This window comes from Heterocephalus glaber, unplaced genomic scaffold, assembly GCF_053883595.1.
Source record: "Heterocephalus glaber isolate CG9 unplaced genomic scaffold, H.glaber_assembly_v1.0 deba00001588, whole genome shotgun sequence".
Lineage (NCBI taxonomy): Eukaryota > Metazoa > Chordata > Mammalia > Rodentia > Bathyergidae > Heterocephalus > Heterocephalus glaber.
The window spans coordinates 522,307-537,865 of record NW_028258366.1 but is presented as its reverse complement, the minus strand read 5'-3'; the positions used below and the strand labels follow the sequence as shown (position 1 = coordinate 537,865).

General features: G+C 42.3%; 1 protein-coding gene across 5 annotated transcripts in view; it reads left to right on the top strand.

Moving 5' to 3' along the window:
- LOC110346568 (uncharacterized) overlaps positions 1-15,559 on the top strand; it is a 123,560-nt gene extending 108,001 nt beyond the window's left edge. For all 5 annotated transcript variants that reach the window (XR_015444004.1, XM_087193409.1, XM_087193408.1 and 2 more), the window contains one exon: positions 1-15,559. This exon is cut by the window's left edge. The gene's annotated coding sequence lies outside the window, so the exon portion shown is untranslated.

Here is a 15,559-nt window from a genome sequence, read left to right as displayed (position 1 = left end):
ACTCTTTTGTTCTTGAAGCACTCTGTATTTTAGGGAGGGGCTGGGGTGCTGTGTCCTCTGCCTAAAAAGGTTAATCTCTTGTTCACCCAGTCTTACTCCCAATAAATAACTGAGGTGGAAGCCAGAAGGTCAAGTTTAACACAGAACATGCTGGAGGCTTTGGAAGAGAGGGGCTGTTTTAAGCTGCAGGCTCGGGTGAGATATCTTGGTAGAAGTAGTGTTGAAGTTTGGCTTTTCTTAAGTGGCCTGAGATAATGCTTGGCGTGGTTATTTGCATGTGTACAGGTGGAGTAAACAGATCACTTTAGGAAAGAGTATTTTCACTATTGAAACAGCATAAGCAAAATGTCAGCAGAGGGAGAGGGTGCTCGTGAAGGCTGACACGGGCCCTTTTCTGGGGTAGAGATGGCATGGACAGGGCAGTCTCAGGGAGGTTGTGAATGAGAGCTAAGGAACTTTGGTTGGGCTTGCCAGGCAGTGGATAGACAGGAATGGAAGGATTCGGAGCAGCACAGCTGTTGGAGCTGGAAGGCCAACACAGCGGCAGTTTGTTGGATGGATTAGAATGAGAAAAGCCTCCATTGGTCTTTACCTCTGAACTCCTCTTAGGCGTCCCCCTCACCCCCGGCTGGAGCTCGCCTTTCTGGCCTGGTGCCTTCATGTTTTCCCAGCTCAGTCTTTACAACCAAACCCACTTTGTCCTTTGTACTTCATCCAAGCCACCTGGTCATGGGACCTGTGGCCAAGGAATTCCTGTCACCTTGTGTGTACAGCCAAAGGAACAATGATAGCCTGACTGCAGTCTTCTGATAACACCAGCAGTAACCTTGGGAGAGGTTGTATTTCCAGTGGGAAATACAGCAGCAGTGAATTGGGGTTAAAGTCAAGCACAGATCTGTGAAGTGAGAGATCTGTGATTTAGAAAGTTACTGAGATCAAGCAAAAGTATGAAGGAAAAATTCTGCTCCAGCCTTCTACTTGGGACAAGGACCCAGGGTGTGGAGATCAGCTTGTTGGGTCAGGAAGGGCAGATGTGTCACATCAGTTCTTCTGGCCTCCTTGTTCCTTTATCCGCCTTTGGGAATATTTTGTGGATATAATTTGAGCAGTGGCTAATAGTCTGCATTATCTCAAACAATGTCTGTGCTTGATCTCTCTTCTAGGTAAAAATACTCAGAGGTTTGTTGTGGGCTATGATCAGCACTTCCTTGATTGATTCCTGGAACACCAGGAAAACGAGATGCTCGAGAAAACTTTGTATCATTATTGATTTATGTACAACCATAAAGCAACATGTGGAGAGTCCCTCATGTGGAATAAAAGCAGTTCTTGATTAGAACATCAGTTAATATTAGGAAATTGCAAATGTAATGTTGATGTCTTAAGCCTGTTTCATTTTTGCAGCAGCAGCAGCAGCAGCAGCAGGAGCTTTTCTCAGGAAATGTTTTCAGTGATCTGAGGACATGGCTGGAAACTGTGGCATGGTGGCTGTATTTTGGGTGGTGACCTCCCCTCCTAGCAGCCCCAGCTGTTTGAGAATGACCATTGGGAAAAGAAGCTGTGTTTTGTATGCATTTTCTGTTTTCCTGTGGAAGTATAGCTGCAATACTAAATTTAGCATGGTATACTTATTCACTAAGCAATATTTTGATATAATTAGGCTAAGTGCCACTTGGTTCTGTTCTCCACATGTTTTAAATGGGAGGTTTTAGAAATTCCTTATTAATGCAGCATCCTCCTTCTGAAGCTGAAGGGACCTTGGTCAGCTGGACCAGTCTCATGTTTTTGATCAGGTTTTCAGGTACATGGAGATTAAATGCCCTGCTTGGAACCACACAGACAGGTGGTATAAGAAATTAGATGTTTTGGGCTGGGGACGTAGCTCAGTGGTGCTGCACTTGCCTGGCAAGCGCAAGGTCCTGAGTTTGATCCCTGGTACCAAAAACAAACCAAACAAAACAAATAAGATGTTTTGTTTTTATTTCCCTCTGGACACTTTCTCAAATGTGCTAAAGTTTTGATCTATAAGTGGATCAAAAGGATGGAAATACTTTAAAATCAGAGCATTCCTGTCAGCCCAGGAGACAAGATCCAAATGGTACCTGGAATCTCATCTCCGGTTAGCAAGAAATGACCAAGGGCTCAAGTTAGGTACTTTGCTATTAGCAGTTAAGGAAGGTGTGCACCTAACTAATAGAAAGATTTTTTTAAAAGGCTTCATGCTGGATGCTATGCTGAAATACTGCAGACTGGGAATTTAAAAACACGGACATTGGTTTCTCCCTGGTCTCTGGGCAGGCTGTGAGTTCACCGGGCATTGCTTGAGCTTGGACTTCTCCCTGCCTTTTCACTGGTCAGGACACTCATTCCATAGGACTCCGCCCTCATGGCCTCCCTACACCTGATCACTGCCCGCAGGCCCTGCCTCCAGTTGCTACCACACTGCAGGCTAGCACTTCAACATACGAATTTTGTGAGAAAACAGACATATTCAGTGTGTAACACCTAACAATACTGTTCCTAAAGATGGACTGTCTGGTAGAACATGTAGAGATCAAATGAAGAGATCTGATGCATTACTAATAATTACGCATGTCGACAAATACTTAGAGATACCATTAAACATAGTAGAAACTGTTGAGAACTGACTGGATGAGTAATGGAACTTTTCCTATCTCCTTGTCCAGTTGATTAAGCAAATATGTATTTATTTGAGTACCTTCTGGGTCAGGCCCTGTAGAGCCCACATTTGGTGGCTGGTATTAAAGTCCTATATATTAGCAGTTATTTTTCTTCTAATCTTCTTGCAAATTTTGCCAAGTTGCATTTTGTTCTTGTTGTCCCTTTTGAACAAACTATTGTCAACGTATGTAGTGCCTGGAGAATAATGTATAAATACAGAAGCACTGATAACTGACTTTATCAGATCTTAATATTTAAAGCAAGTGTGTGTGTATGCATGTGTGTGTATACACATGTATGTGTGTATATAATGGTGCAGGGGATCGAACTCAGGGCATTGAATATTTTAGGTAGATTCTCTACCTCTGAGCTCTGTAGCCCCAACCCCAGGTTTTATTTAATGAGAAATAAGCATCACAAGGATTTGAAGACCTCTGTGTATACTCCTCCCTGTCCTGTGTTTCTTTATTTTTGTAGAAGTAACCATTATCTTATATTTTGGGTATATTATTGTCATGTTTCTATTACATATGTATAAGGTTATGAGCATTGTATTATTTTAAAACTTAGTTGGGCTGGAGATTTAGCTCGGTGGTTTCATCGCCTGCTGTGCAAGCGCAAGGACCCGAATTTGATCCCTGGTACCAAAAAAAAAAAAAAAAAAAAAAAAAACCAGTGAAAATGGGCTGGGGATTTAGCTCAGTGGTTTCGCCACCTGCTGTGCAAGCACAAGGACCCAAGGAGTTTGATCTCCAGTACCAAACAAAACAAAACAAAAGACAGTGAAAATGATGCCAAACTATATATTCTTCTGTACCTTGAGAGGCAAAAAGCCACATTGTTTATAGTATTTACTTTGATGTGTAGCTATGATTTTTAATTTTTTTGCTGATGGATAGTATTCCACTGTATGTTTATTGTACAATATATTGCTATGCCTTTCTATTTGTCGTCAGATATTTTTGGAGTGTTTCCAGTCTTTCATTTTATATTGGTCTGAACTTTGTAGTTCCTTAATGCTAATATTCTATGTGTTCTTTGGGCCTTGTTTGAAAAAAAATTTTAACCTTATATTTTTATAACTCTTCAGTCTGAATGTTAGTCTACTTTCCCATTGCTGAGACAGAATATCTGATAACCACAGCTGAAAGAAGAGGTTTATTTTGGCTTAGTTTTGGAGGATTTAGTCCATGGTTGGGTGGCTGACTGCAAGGCAGCAACAACGTGGTGAAAATGTATGGTGGAGGAAAACTGCCCAGCCTGTAGTGGCAAGGAAGCAGAGAGGGAGAGAACAGGAGCCCGAGGTGAGAATACACTCTTCCAAATCATGAGCCCAGTAACTCACCCCTTCCAACCAGCCCCTACCTCTGAACATGAGACTTTCGGGAGACATTTTAGATCTAAATCATAAACATTCCCCTATGGTTCCCGAAGACTTATGTCCATCTCATTATACAGAATGTATTTAGTTCATCTCTAAGAGTTGCCACAGTCTTAACAGTTCGAGAACTGTGGAAAGTCCAACTCCAAAGTCTTCTCTGAAGCTCAAGGCAAATTCTTAACTGTGAGCCACTTTAAAAATGAAAAAGAAAGTTAAGTACTTCTGACACACAATGGCACAGAGTAAACATTTCTATTCTGTAAGGAGGGAATGGGGATAGAAAAGAACCAAACCAAAGCAAGCCTAAAACCAATCCTGTAGCTCCATGCTCTGTAGTCCGTGGGGCAAGCTGTGTTGAAATTTGAGCTCCAAAGGCCTCAGGCATCCTACAGCACTGTTGGTGGGCCTGCCTTGTTCTGTAGCAGACTTAGCACATTCCATCCACTAAAAATACAGCTAGGGCCTCTGGCTATGGAACATTATTGCACTTTAGCACTTTGAGGAATGCAGGGCCTCCTGGTGGAGACCAGACACTTAGTTGCTGCAGCGGAGAGGCCTTCTCTAAGAACACATGGTAGGGCCTGGGATTTAGCTCAGTGGTTCTGCCTCCTGTCTTGCAAGCACAGGTCCCAAGCTCATCCCTGGTACCGGAAATCAAACAAACAAAAAAACTGTAGCTCCTGACACATCGCCAGCACACTTCTGCAGTAGAGATCTTCCATAAGAAGTTGTTTTTGTGGATCCTTGCTCCCAAATATTTGAATTTCAGCTTTGCAGTTTTTAACTTGATCACTCTTCTGTTTACATCTCTAATTGCTTTCATCCACGTGTAGCATGTAACCTGATGTGGAGTTGTCTTTGAGGACCTGCTGGGGAAGGTGGCCCTGGGAATAATGTGCTGCTTCCTGCTCTTTCGTCCTGAATAATTCGGTGGATTTTCTATCTCATGTGCAGATGTTGCTGCACAGGACTGACTCGGGCACCTGTTTGCTCATCTTTCCACACTCAGAAGCGTCCAGTGACTGAGCTGTTTCTTCATTAGTATGACTTACTCTGGTTGTTGCATTAGCTTTGGTTCATTTATTTTAACTGCTTTTTAACATCCTCCTATGTTGACATTTTTAATATTTTCTACCATTTCATCTTTGGATAAGCATTTATTTGTAGTTTTCTACTCATATGAACCTATTTTTTTCTTTCTGTACTGGGGATCAAATCCAGGGGGAGTCTACATCTTCCACTCTTTTTACTTTTTACTTTACAGGGTCTCAGATTTGCCCAGGTGGGACCCAAACTTGGAGTCCTCCTGCCTCAGCCTTGCTCCATGATGGGATTAAGAACATTTCTTTTATGAACATTGTTTTTTTTTTGGTACTGGGGATTGAACTCGGGACCTTGCAAGGCAGGTGGCGGAACCACTGAGCTAAATCCCCGGCCCCCTTTTTATGAACATTCTTATATGTGAATCTTGCTGGTACGATCAAGATGGTCCCACAATATTATCTGGGCTGGAAATGCTTGATTAGGTATTTTTCTGTTTACCTTTGTTATCTAATGCCTTTTTTGTTCTTGAAGTGCAAATTTGTATTACCACAAGCCGTGGATAAGGCAGCAGGTACCTCTAGATTTTCTCCTTCAGTGTGTAGTCCACTTTGCATGTGTGTTTTTCGTGAATAAACATTTGTGGTTTGGTGGAATTGAGTGGTAAGGCTTGGTGCCCTCATAATGCGCCAGCCGGTGTGGAGTGGGTAGAACATACACGCCCACCCTGCTAACTGTTGGGGGTAGTGGTGGTTATGAAAAGAACCTGCTGTTTACCAATGGCCAAGTGGGTGCAGGATAGTTTGTATTACCACTCTTGTACTGGAGTCCTGCTTTCGTATATGTGATCTTTCCACATGTATTGGCTTCATAGTCTCATGAATCTCTTATTTAAAGTTCATGATTAGTCTGATCCCTGCCCTTTTGTAGTGCCTGCTGTTTTATTTTTATTCTTGGTGAGATTCTTTTTCTTTGTGTGCTTGTTAGTCCCAGATTATAAACTCAGATATGTGAACTTTGTGAAACTGTGGGAGTGATGGAGATAATTGGGTAGCAGTGTTGGGTAAAACATAACAAACATCCTTTTGAGTGTACAGCTGTGATTATAAAGAAGAATGGGAAACCACTAGAATCTGACAGTGTAGAAAGAATGTGTTTTCAGAGCAGTATCCTGGGAGTCAAGGATGCTTGGAGTCTTGACACCCATATGCATGGAAAGAATGGGGCCTTGGGCAAAGAAATGATCTGGGATCTCCTGCTGCTGCTAGTTAGCCAGAAATACAAATCAGTTTGTCCACTTCAGCCTGGGGTTTGGGCAGGGGATGGAAGAACTCTGATGTGTTCCTGAAGTTAGAAAGCATGAGTGTTCCTCTCTTCTTAGCTTTGAATGTGGGCATATCCCAAGTTGTCTGGGAATCACCAAGTCGGGAACCAGCATGAAAACAACCAGAAACAATGACTGCCTGCTGCCGAGGCACCTTGCAGAAACAAATCCATGTGCCTGTCCGAGAAGCAGCTTCTCGGAATGTGGGAGGTGGTCCCATGCACCTTTGTGTCTTATGTTTGTGGAACAAGTGGATCAGTGAACACATAGGAACATGTGGTCATGTAAAACAACATTCACCCAGGAAGTATGTTTGCAGCACTTTAAATAATAAAACTGAGAAAAGGGATGTTGTATGTCTAGTCAAAATGCACTGTAATGTTCAAGCAATTCTTTTATTCTTAGGTTATCCTGCAAATAATAGAATCAGCAGACATGTATCGAATGTGTTCTTTGTTGGGAAGGGATAGCAAGACTTGCCTCATTCTCTGCCCTTGGGGAGTTGAGTGAAGGGAGGGACAGGACTGGCTTGAACACACATGATTACGGTGCAAAGTGCAAAGTAAGTGCTGTTGTAAAATTACACAGTGGTTCTGGGGTTGCAGAGGTTGTGAGTGATTCATCTCACCTGATAAGTGTGTCCTTTCAGTGGATACGTAATAGAGCTTCTCATGTGGTTGGCATTGGGCAGATTAGAAGAGGACCCAATATTGTGCGCTCATCTGCATATTAGGCAGAAGACATTTTATATACATTTTACATCTGAGTTTACTTCTCATAACATCCCTGTGCAGAGGATCCTGTAATTATCCCCAACTTAAAAACTTTTTATTGAAATTCAGCACGCATGTGGAAATGTGCACTGATAGGAGAGTGTCTGGATGGATTTTAGTGAAGTATATACACCCACATCCTGTAACTAGCATCCAGAGCAACAGGAGAAAGAACATTACAACCAGTCTTGACCTCTAGTAGCAAGTTATTTTGGCCTATTTTGTATTTTCTGGAAATGCAGTCATACAGTATGTGTTTTTGTCGTACCCTGTGCTATGGCTTTGGACTTGTGGCTTACTCCTGTTGTCTACTACTCCATTATCCCCATTTTATAATGAGGAAACCGGTCTAGACATGACAGCAGTCAACAGTCATGCAACTAGAAATGAACATATTCCACTGCCTGAAGTGTTTTTTGCCAAGATTTTTAATGTTCTTATGTTTTATCATGTAAGGGTAGCACAGTTCATTTAACAGATCCCCTTCTGATAGATATGTAGTTTGTTTCCAATTATGACATCAATTATATTTTACCATAAAAGGAAAAAAACAGTCTCAGTATTTAAAGCCTGTTTAGAGGTTTTCAGCTGCTTTTGCCAATGACTACCATCAATTCCATATAAGTGGAGCACCTGGGAGAATGTTAATTCTCCTTGTGGCTTTCTTAGACAGTAGCTGCTAGACAGAGGGGACATTTATAGATTTAAATGTGTTCGTTCTGCTTGCCTTTTGAAAGTGTCTTGTGAAAATGTTAGTGTTCCTGCATTTTTCCTTTGGCCCTATCTGTATCCTCCTTGTCCACCTATTCGCCCTTTTTACTCAGAAACTTTTGTGGAGGTTGGAGTTCTGCTGTGGTGCACAATTGCCTTCCATTGCCTGAGGGGTAGCTCTGCTGTTGGCCTGCCAGTGAGGCCTCTGAGGGATTCTCCCTGGGTCCTTCAGAGGAGATTGGCCTTCCTTTAGGAACTGTCTATATTTCTGTTCTGGTAGTAGGGGCAAAGTGATCTAGGAATGTGATAGGAAATTTATAATGATTTTATTAGTGTGAAATTTCTCATTCATTAGACATGTTTTGAAGCCCTACTGGACATCATGCAACAGAAACACAAAGAGGAGGCTGGGCGAGGTGGTGCACACTTGTAATCCTAGCTAGTCAGGAGGCTGAGGCCAGAGGACCTCAAGTTTGAGGCTGAGCTGGACAACTTAGCCAGACTCTGTCTCAACAAAAGGGCGGGTAGGATGTAGTTAGTGATGAGTTCAATCCCTAGTACTGTAAAACAAACAAGAAAAATGAAAAAGAGCCTCAATCAAAAACAAAACTCCAAACAGCCAAAACAAGACCAAGAACACAAACTAAAACCCACGAAGATGAATATAATAGTTCTTTTTTTTTTTTTTTTTGGTACCGGGGATCGAACTCGGGTCCTTGAACTTGCGTAGCAGGTGGCAAAACCACTGAGCTAAATCCCCGGCCCAATAGTTCTTGCTCTTAATGGAATCGAGTAGGGGAGACAGACACGTCCATGCCATACACTGTGGTAAAGTACACAGATGTTGGGGCAGGCTGTCCAAAAGGTCTTTCTACCGATGACAACAGAGTGGGAACCTAAAGGAAGTGCATAAATTACTACTTTAGCTTGCACCCAGATGCTGCTTCCCTTCCTTTATGCCTTACTACAGTGGGAATATTGCCCATATTTTGAAAATTGTTTCTTATGTGCAAATCTCGTTCTTGTCTTTTCCCTCAAGCTACCTAGCTCTCTCCTGCAGAATCTTGTACCTCTCTCTGAATGCCTTCATGATATATTTTCCTTTTCTCCCCTTTCTGCACATTGGTTTCACCTGGGTGTGGAAGGACAGTTCTGGAAGTCCTCTTTGTATTTGAAGCATCTGACCCCGAGCCTGGCATGGCATTGAGTTCAGACTTTTGTTGAGCTACAGTGAATGCTATAGTCTCCAACTGATCTTCTTTCCTCTCATCCCTTTTTCCTTTTATTTGATCTGTAGGTGTCCTTAGAGTTACTAAGTTACTTTCTCACCTGTGTCACTCTTCTTAAAATCCTTCCGCGGCTCCTTATTCCTGTACCCTAAGTTGAAAATGTACCTTCCTAGCCTGGGTCTTTCACACTGACCCCAGCCAGCCTGTGGGCTCATCCTGCCACTGCTCTTGTCGGACTGTGACAGAGCATGTCTGGAGTTCTTTGTCTCATAGTCTGAATTACCCTTTGCAAAAATCCCCAGCTTGTCATATCTGTGTCATCTTTCAGGTCCAACCCATCTGTCGCCAGCCCTGGAAAACTTCCCCTGCCTTTCCCAGGAAGAGTTAGTCTGCTTTGTTCTCCCCAACTGTGAACCTACAGTCCGCTTTTGTGGCACCGTGTTCCTCCCCATCGCATCCTCCTTGGGTGTGCTTTCGTTTTGGTTTTTGTTTTGAGACAGATCTCACTGTGTTGAGCAGGCAAGCCTTGAACTTCCGGGCTAAAGCTATCCTCCAAGCAGCTGGGACTGCAGGTGTACACCGCCATGCTCTGCTTCTGCTCTTTTTAACCTCCAGTCCTACCCATCTTCTGTTTTCCTCGGCGTTTCTCTCCTCTGACTGAGAGCCGGGAATTGTGACTCATTCTTCTTTGTCCCCTGGTCAGGTGCTTCATAAGTGTCAGGAGTAGTTCCTCCTTATACTCTCCAGTAAATACACTCACTGCTTACACATCTCCTCAGTTTGGTGTGTACGGTTTTTTGTAAAGGTCATATGCTTTCAGCAGCTCTATTTAAATGTAGTACATTATTCAAAAGCCAGTTTAAGTCATGCCCTGTCTTTCAAATTGTCTCTGAGCCCGATCACACAGAATACTGGTACCTACTTCCGAAGCGTCTTCGTTAGTTCTTGGTTGTGTTACTTAAGACCTGTTATTACTTACACTTTTATGTGTCATCTCTGCTTCGATTATATACTCTGAGGTTAGAGGTCTTCTTGTAGACCACTTTGGATCTTCTGTGTTGAAAAATAGAATTCCTTGCCTAAAGGTCATTGGTTCTTCAAAAGCAGGTGTATTAGTGACACATTCTTTTAGTTTCCTTTCCTCTGAGAGGGACTGTTTTCCCTTTGTTCTGGAGGGATAGTTTTGTTGGACATAGAATTTGCAGTTAAAGAACGTTATGCTGCTGCTTTTAGTTTTCAAGGTTTGAGATAGGAAATCCATTGGTTTTGAATTGTTTTCCAGTAGACAATTTGCCATTTCCCATTAGCTGCTTTCAAGATCTTTTTTCACTTTTTTTTTTTGGTACCAGGGATCGAATTTGGGACCTTGTGGTTGTGAGGCAGGCGGTGAAACCCCTGAGCTAAATCCCCGGCCTATCACTGTTTTTAATTTCCATAAATTTAAGATGTTGTTAGACTTGACCATCGATCCAAGCTTTGGTATAGATTTGTTTTCCGATTTGGAAGTTTGCTTCTTAAATCTGTATGTGTGTCTTAACAGATTTGAAAAGTTTTCAGCTATTATTTCCTTTAATACTCTTTTCGCCCCCATTTTCTCTTCTCTGGCTAGGATTTTGATGATATAAAGGTTCTGCCTTCTGCTTTGCTTGTTTTCTCAGCCTCTTGTCTGTTGCTCAGATGGAGTGAATTCTGCTCTTTTGGTTCACAGATTTGTCCTCTGTCCTCACTACCCTACAGTTAAAGCCAGCAAGTAAATTTTTATTTCTGTCACTGTGTTTTCAATAATTTGTTTGGTCCTTTAAAAAAAGAACTTGCATTTCTTCACTGAGGTTTTTCTATTCCCCCCCCACCTTGTTTCAACATGATATATCCTTATTGAAGCACTTTTATGGCAGCTGCTTTAATACTCTTACCAGATAATTCCAACCTTAGAGTCCTCTTCATTTGATTGGGTTTTCTCATTCGAGTGATGCTTTTCTTGGTCCTTGGTATGATAGGTGATTTTCAGTTGTATCCTGGACATGTTGCCTATTTTGTTAGGTCACTGGGTTCCACTGAAAGCTGTTTCAGCAAGAGTGATCCAGTGTACTTACGGCATGTAGGTCCTGGCCTACTTCAGTGGGCTGTGGTTGTAGTGACAGTTGGGTTCTCCCAGCTTTCCCTGAAATATGGTAGTCTTCCTGGTTGGTTACCTGTCCCTGGGGCTCCTACTTCATGCTATCTGGTGCTGCCTGAGATCAGAGCGGGTCCCTGGACGGGGGATGTCCAGCAGGGGAAGGTAGTCTCAGGCCTCTGAGGACTCGGGCTTCCCGGATGGTGGCAGGATCCCTTTGCCTGGGGAGTTATGGTTGGGTGGTGTAAGGTGACACAGTTCTTCTTGAGCTGGTGTTCTGTTGATGTGGGATCTCTCTAGTGGTACCCGTGGCTTCCTGGTGTCTCTGGGCAAAGCAAAGGGGTCTCAGGCTTGTGGGACTCGAGAGCCACGTTGGGCCAAGGCACTTGTGGCTGGACCTCCTTGTTGAGTCTGGCAGCTCTGTTGCCTACACAGCTCTCCTGGTTGCTCCCTGTCTCGGAGCTTCGCACGGATTCCCCTTTTGGACAATGTGGGACTTGTCCGAGGTTGGCAGAGGACCTCTCCTTTGATCTTGGATGGGAATGCACCTACCTGGGTCACCTGGGTTGATAGAATGAGAGTTGGCCAGTAGCAGAACTGGGTTGGGTAGGTGGGTGGTGGGATGCAAGGTGGCCTTTTGCTGAGCTGTAATTACGGTGCCAGTGTCACAAATTGTTTTTATTTCTTCTTAGTGTCTTCCACAATTCTTTGGTTGTCACTTATTTTTTGTAGGATTTAAAGTGTTTTGTGGGGAGGAGCAAAGAAAAACAAATGGATGCCCCTCGTTGTTCAGTATTTTTAAATTTTATTTTATTTATTTATTTTTTTGGTACCAGGGATCAAACTCAGCTCCAGGAAGGCACTGTGCCACTGAGCTAAATCCCTGGCCCTGTTTATTCTTAAATTTTGGATTTTTAAAAGCAATTTAGAATGTCAGAGCAATGTAGCATTTCCTTTTCAACATTCACCAAATTATATCAGTCAGCAGTCTTAATTTATAAGTCAGGAAATTTGAGAGTCAGGTTAATGACTGGATTAGAGGTTCTTTTGCTAGTTAATTGCTGAATCCAGACAAGAGCTTGGCTCCTGGGAAAACATCCAGTGTTTGTTATATTGTAGCAAAAAGAAGAGAACCAGCACCCTGTCCAGTGCTCAGGGCCTAATAACATTAGTGCACAGAAGACTTTATATTTCAAGTGTAAAACCTGTCCAAATAAAGAAAAGGAACTCGTCTATTTGACCGAGGTTGAGTATCATGTTATACATTTGTCTCAATTTTAATGTTGATCACTTTTGATAAAATCTTAACATACCTTCTGTTTTTTACTGTATCTGAATAATCTTAAAAAATGTTTCTTCTGGCAAAAGAAAGTTCTATAAGTGGTGAGCATCACCATTTACTTTCTACATCAAAGAAAGTAAACACTATAATTAAAATTGGTGCTACCACCCAAACAAATTAACCTCCTAGCTTGGCATTTATGGGGCTCCATCAGCTACTTGTCCAAGTGTTTCCCATAAAGCTGTTTTCTGTGTGGATAAATCTAGAAATTAACTGGTCAGTTGTCTGCAGTGTTTTAAAGTTCTCAGGGTCTTACAAAAAATTGGGTCAGAGTCCAAGTAATCTTAGAAATCTTAGGAGATCTGAGAGGGGGAGTATTCACTGCTTTCCTTGAGGCAGGAAGAACCGGGCACAGTGACTAGCAGTGAACAGACTGTGCTAATGTCCTTTGGATTAACGGTGACCATGGAGTCTGAGGAGTGGGCTCGTGAGGAAGGGGCGCTCACTTTGTTTCTGCCTCTGTTTTTTTTCTTCCTACTTAAAAAAGAAAATCTCTGATCTGTACAAAGAAGGGAATTATTCTCACTGTGCTTTGGTGATCCCCCATCACTCCGGGTGAAACTGCAGTGTAGACTGTCGATGCTCAAGCCAGTTGTTTAGAATTTAGAGTAAAGCTTCGTCAGATTTGTTGGTTAAGTTTGCTAGGCCTGTCCTAAGTCCATAATGCAGTTGAGGTGTGAGAGACAAGATAGTAGTATCCGCGATGATAATTGAACTATTTGTTGCTCCTCCCTACACAGGTTAGATATCATTTCTGAACTTGACTCTTCACCTCTCCTTTCTGCCCGTTCCCGTTTGTGGAGTGGGAACAGTGAATGCTGTTACGTGCTTGAGAGACTGAGTTTCAGGGCTCTGACCTGGATGCCTGCATTGGCCTGGAAAGTGGATCTGTGGCCGGTGGGTTATGAGGAGTGGGAGTATAATTTTCTACTCCAAATCTCCTTCCACAAACTTAAAAGAGGTATCAGGGGCTGTGCTAGGCTATGTCCTGTATGTTGTAATGCATTATCCACATCCTATGAAACTGTTCTGTAAGACCTGTTTATAGTTTGGATAATATGTTGGGTGTCAGTTTATGTGCTCGAAGAAGTATTCATTTGAGTTCTCATAACAGCGCCAATGAGATAGGTCCTCTTTGGAGCTGCCTGCAATTTTAGCCTTCCAGAGGCTGAGGCAGGAGGATCGCCACAAATTCAAGGCCAGCCTGGGCTATATAGTGAGTTCAAGGCCAACCTGAACTACACATCAAGACCCTGTCTCAATGAACCAAGAAACCAATCAAAAAAAAAAAGTGCTCTTGGGGAAACCTGAAGCATAGGAAAGTGTTAAGTAACTTATTGAAGATGACATAGGTATAAGAAGTCTTTGAAAAGAAAAATAAATAGGTGTGATTGGTATTAGTTAATAAAAACTGATATGGGAGTATGGCTTAAAATGTTGCACTGGAAAAGAATCAATAGCTCAGCAAATCCAGAATTTCAGTTTTTAAGAAAAATTTGTGGGCAGTCAGAAACATTAAACTGAATATTTCTAAAATGTTAAGTGCTGCAATGGGTTGTGTGCTTTTTAGATGCATAAGGAACAGAAGAAACTGGTTTCTTCAAACTAATGGGGCAAACAGAATTGAACAGCATGATAAAGAAAAGAGGCCACAAAAGAAGTTTAAAACAAAATTATATATGAGATTTATTGGAGTAGAGAAAATAAAAACAATACCTTAGTAATTTATGCCAGAGAACTACTTGAGTAAAATAAAAATTAGTACAAAAATCAAAGTTAGAAAAAAGTTGAATAGTGTGAAGAACTGCATACCTATTAGGCAGGGAGAGGAGCAGTTTGAAGCTCCCGGCTGTCCCGGGCCCTGCCCAGGCCACGGCGAGGTCCGCTTAGCCGGTTAGCTTAGCCGTGAGGGGGCCTGCAAGCCCCCCCCCCCCGCGCGCCTCTGGCCTTCTGGCTCTTCTGCTCCCTGGTCCCACACTACAGAGGCACAGGAGATGATAAAGACCCTTGTCCTGAGCGCCACAAGATAGAGCAGAAGTTAGTAATAGAAAGAAGGCTTCTCAGGCTCCTCAATGAAAACGGAAGCTCAGCGGAAAAGTAAAGAGAATCTACAATAAAGGCACATCAGACTCGTATATGCACACAGATTCCTACGTGGCCTGCTGGGACAGCAGAGACATACCCTGAAGGAGGCCCATAATTTTTATTGCTATTTGCAAAAAAGAAAAAAATTTTTTTTCTCTTATTTGTAATTCTTTTTAGTTTTTTTCTCTTCAAATTTTTACTTGTCTTCCTTTTATCTTTTCTTTCTCTCGTTCTCTCGCTGTCCCACATTGCTCCTCATCTCCCCAGTTGTTCCTTTCTGTACTGAATTCGGATTTCTCCCTTACTGTTCTTTTCTTCTCTTTTTCCTTCTCTCATCATTAGGTTTAAAGGAAAGTAAATTCAGTATCTAGCCTCCCTGTTGCTGTTAGATGATTCTATTCACATCTTTGTTCTTTCATTCTGCCTTTCTCTCTTGCCTTTAACAACTTCTTAGAGTTTGTGTGATCTTTCTGTGTCTTCTGGCCTCACCGCTAATCTTACCTGTTCCTTCTACCTGTCCCTCCCTCCCCAACTTCTTTCAACTCCCCACCCCAAAGGGGAAAGATGCTATATTGACGAGTTTATTCATTATAAACTTATGTTGGATTGGTCCTCAGTTTTAACTCACATAGTTAAATGTCATAGATTAATAACTACCACAAATTGTCATTTTCTAAGCTGTGCTTGATGCTATGGTATGGCTGACTGTCATTTGGCCTAACATGTTGTGATTGATCTAATTAGTTTTCCTTCCTGGTATAAGGAAAATTAAATAGCCTCAGAGTCATTAGAGTCTCAAAACCCAAACACAAGCTATATCTGGAAGACACCTCTAAAAAAGTAATCATTCCACAAGGGTTTTAAACACAAGCAACAAA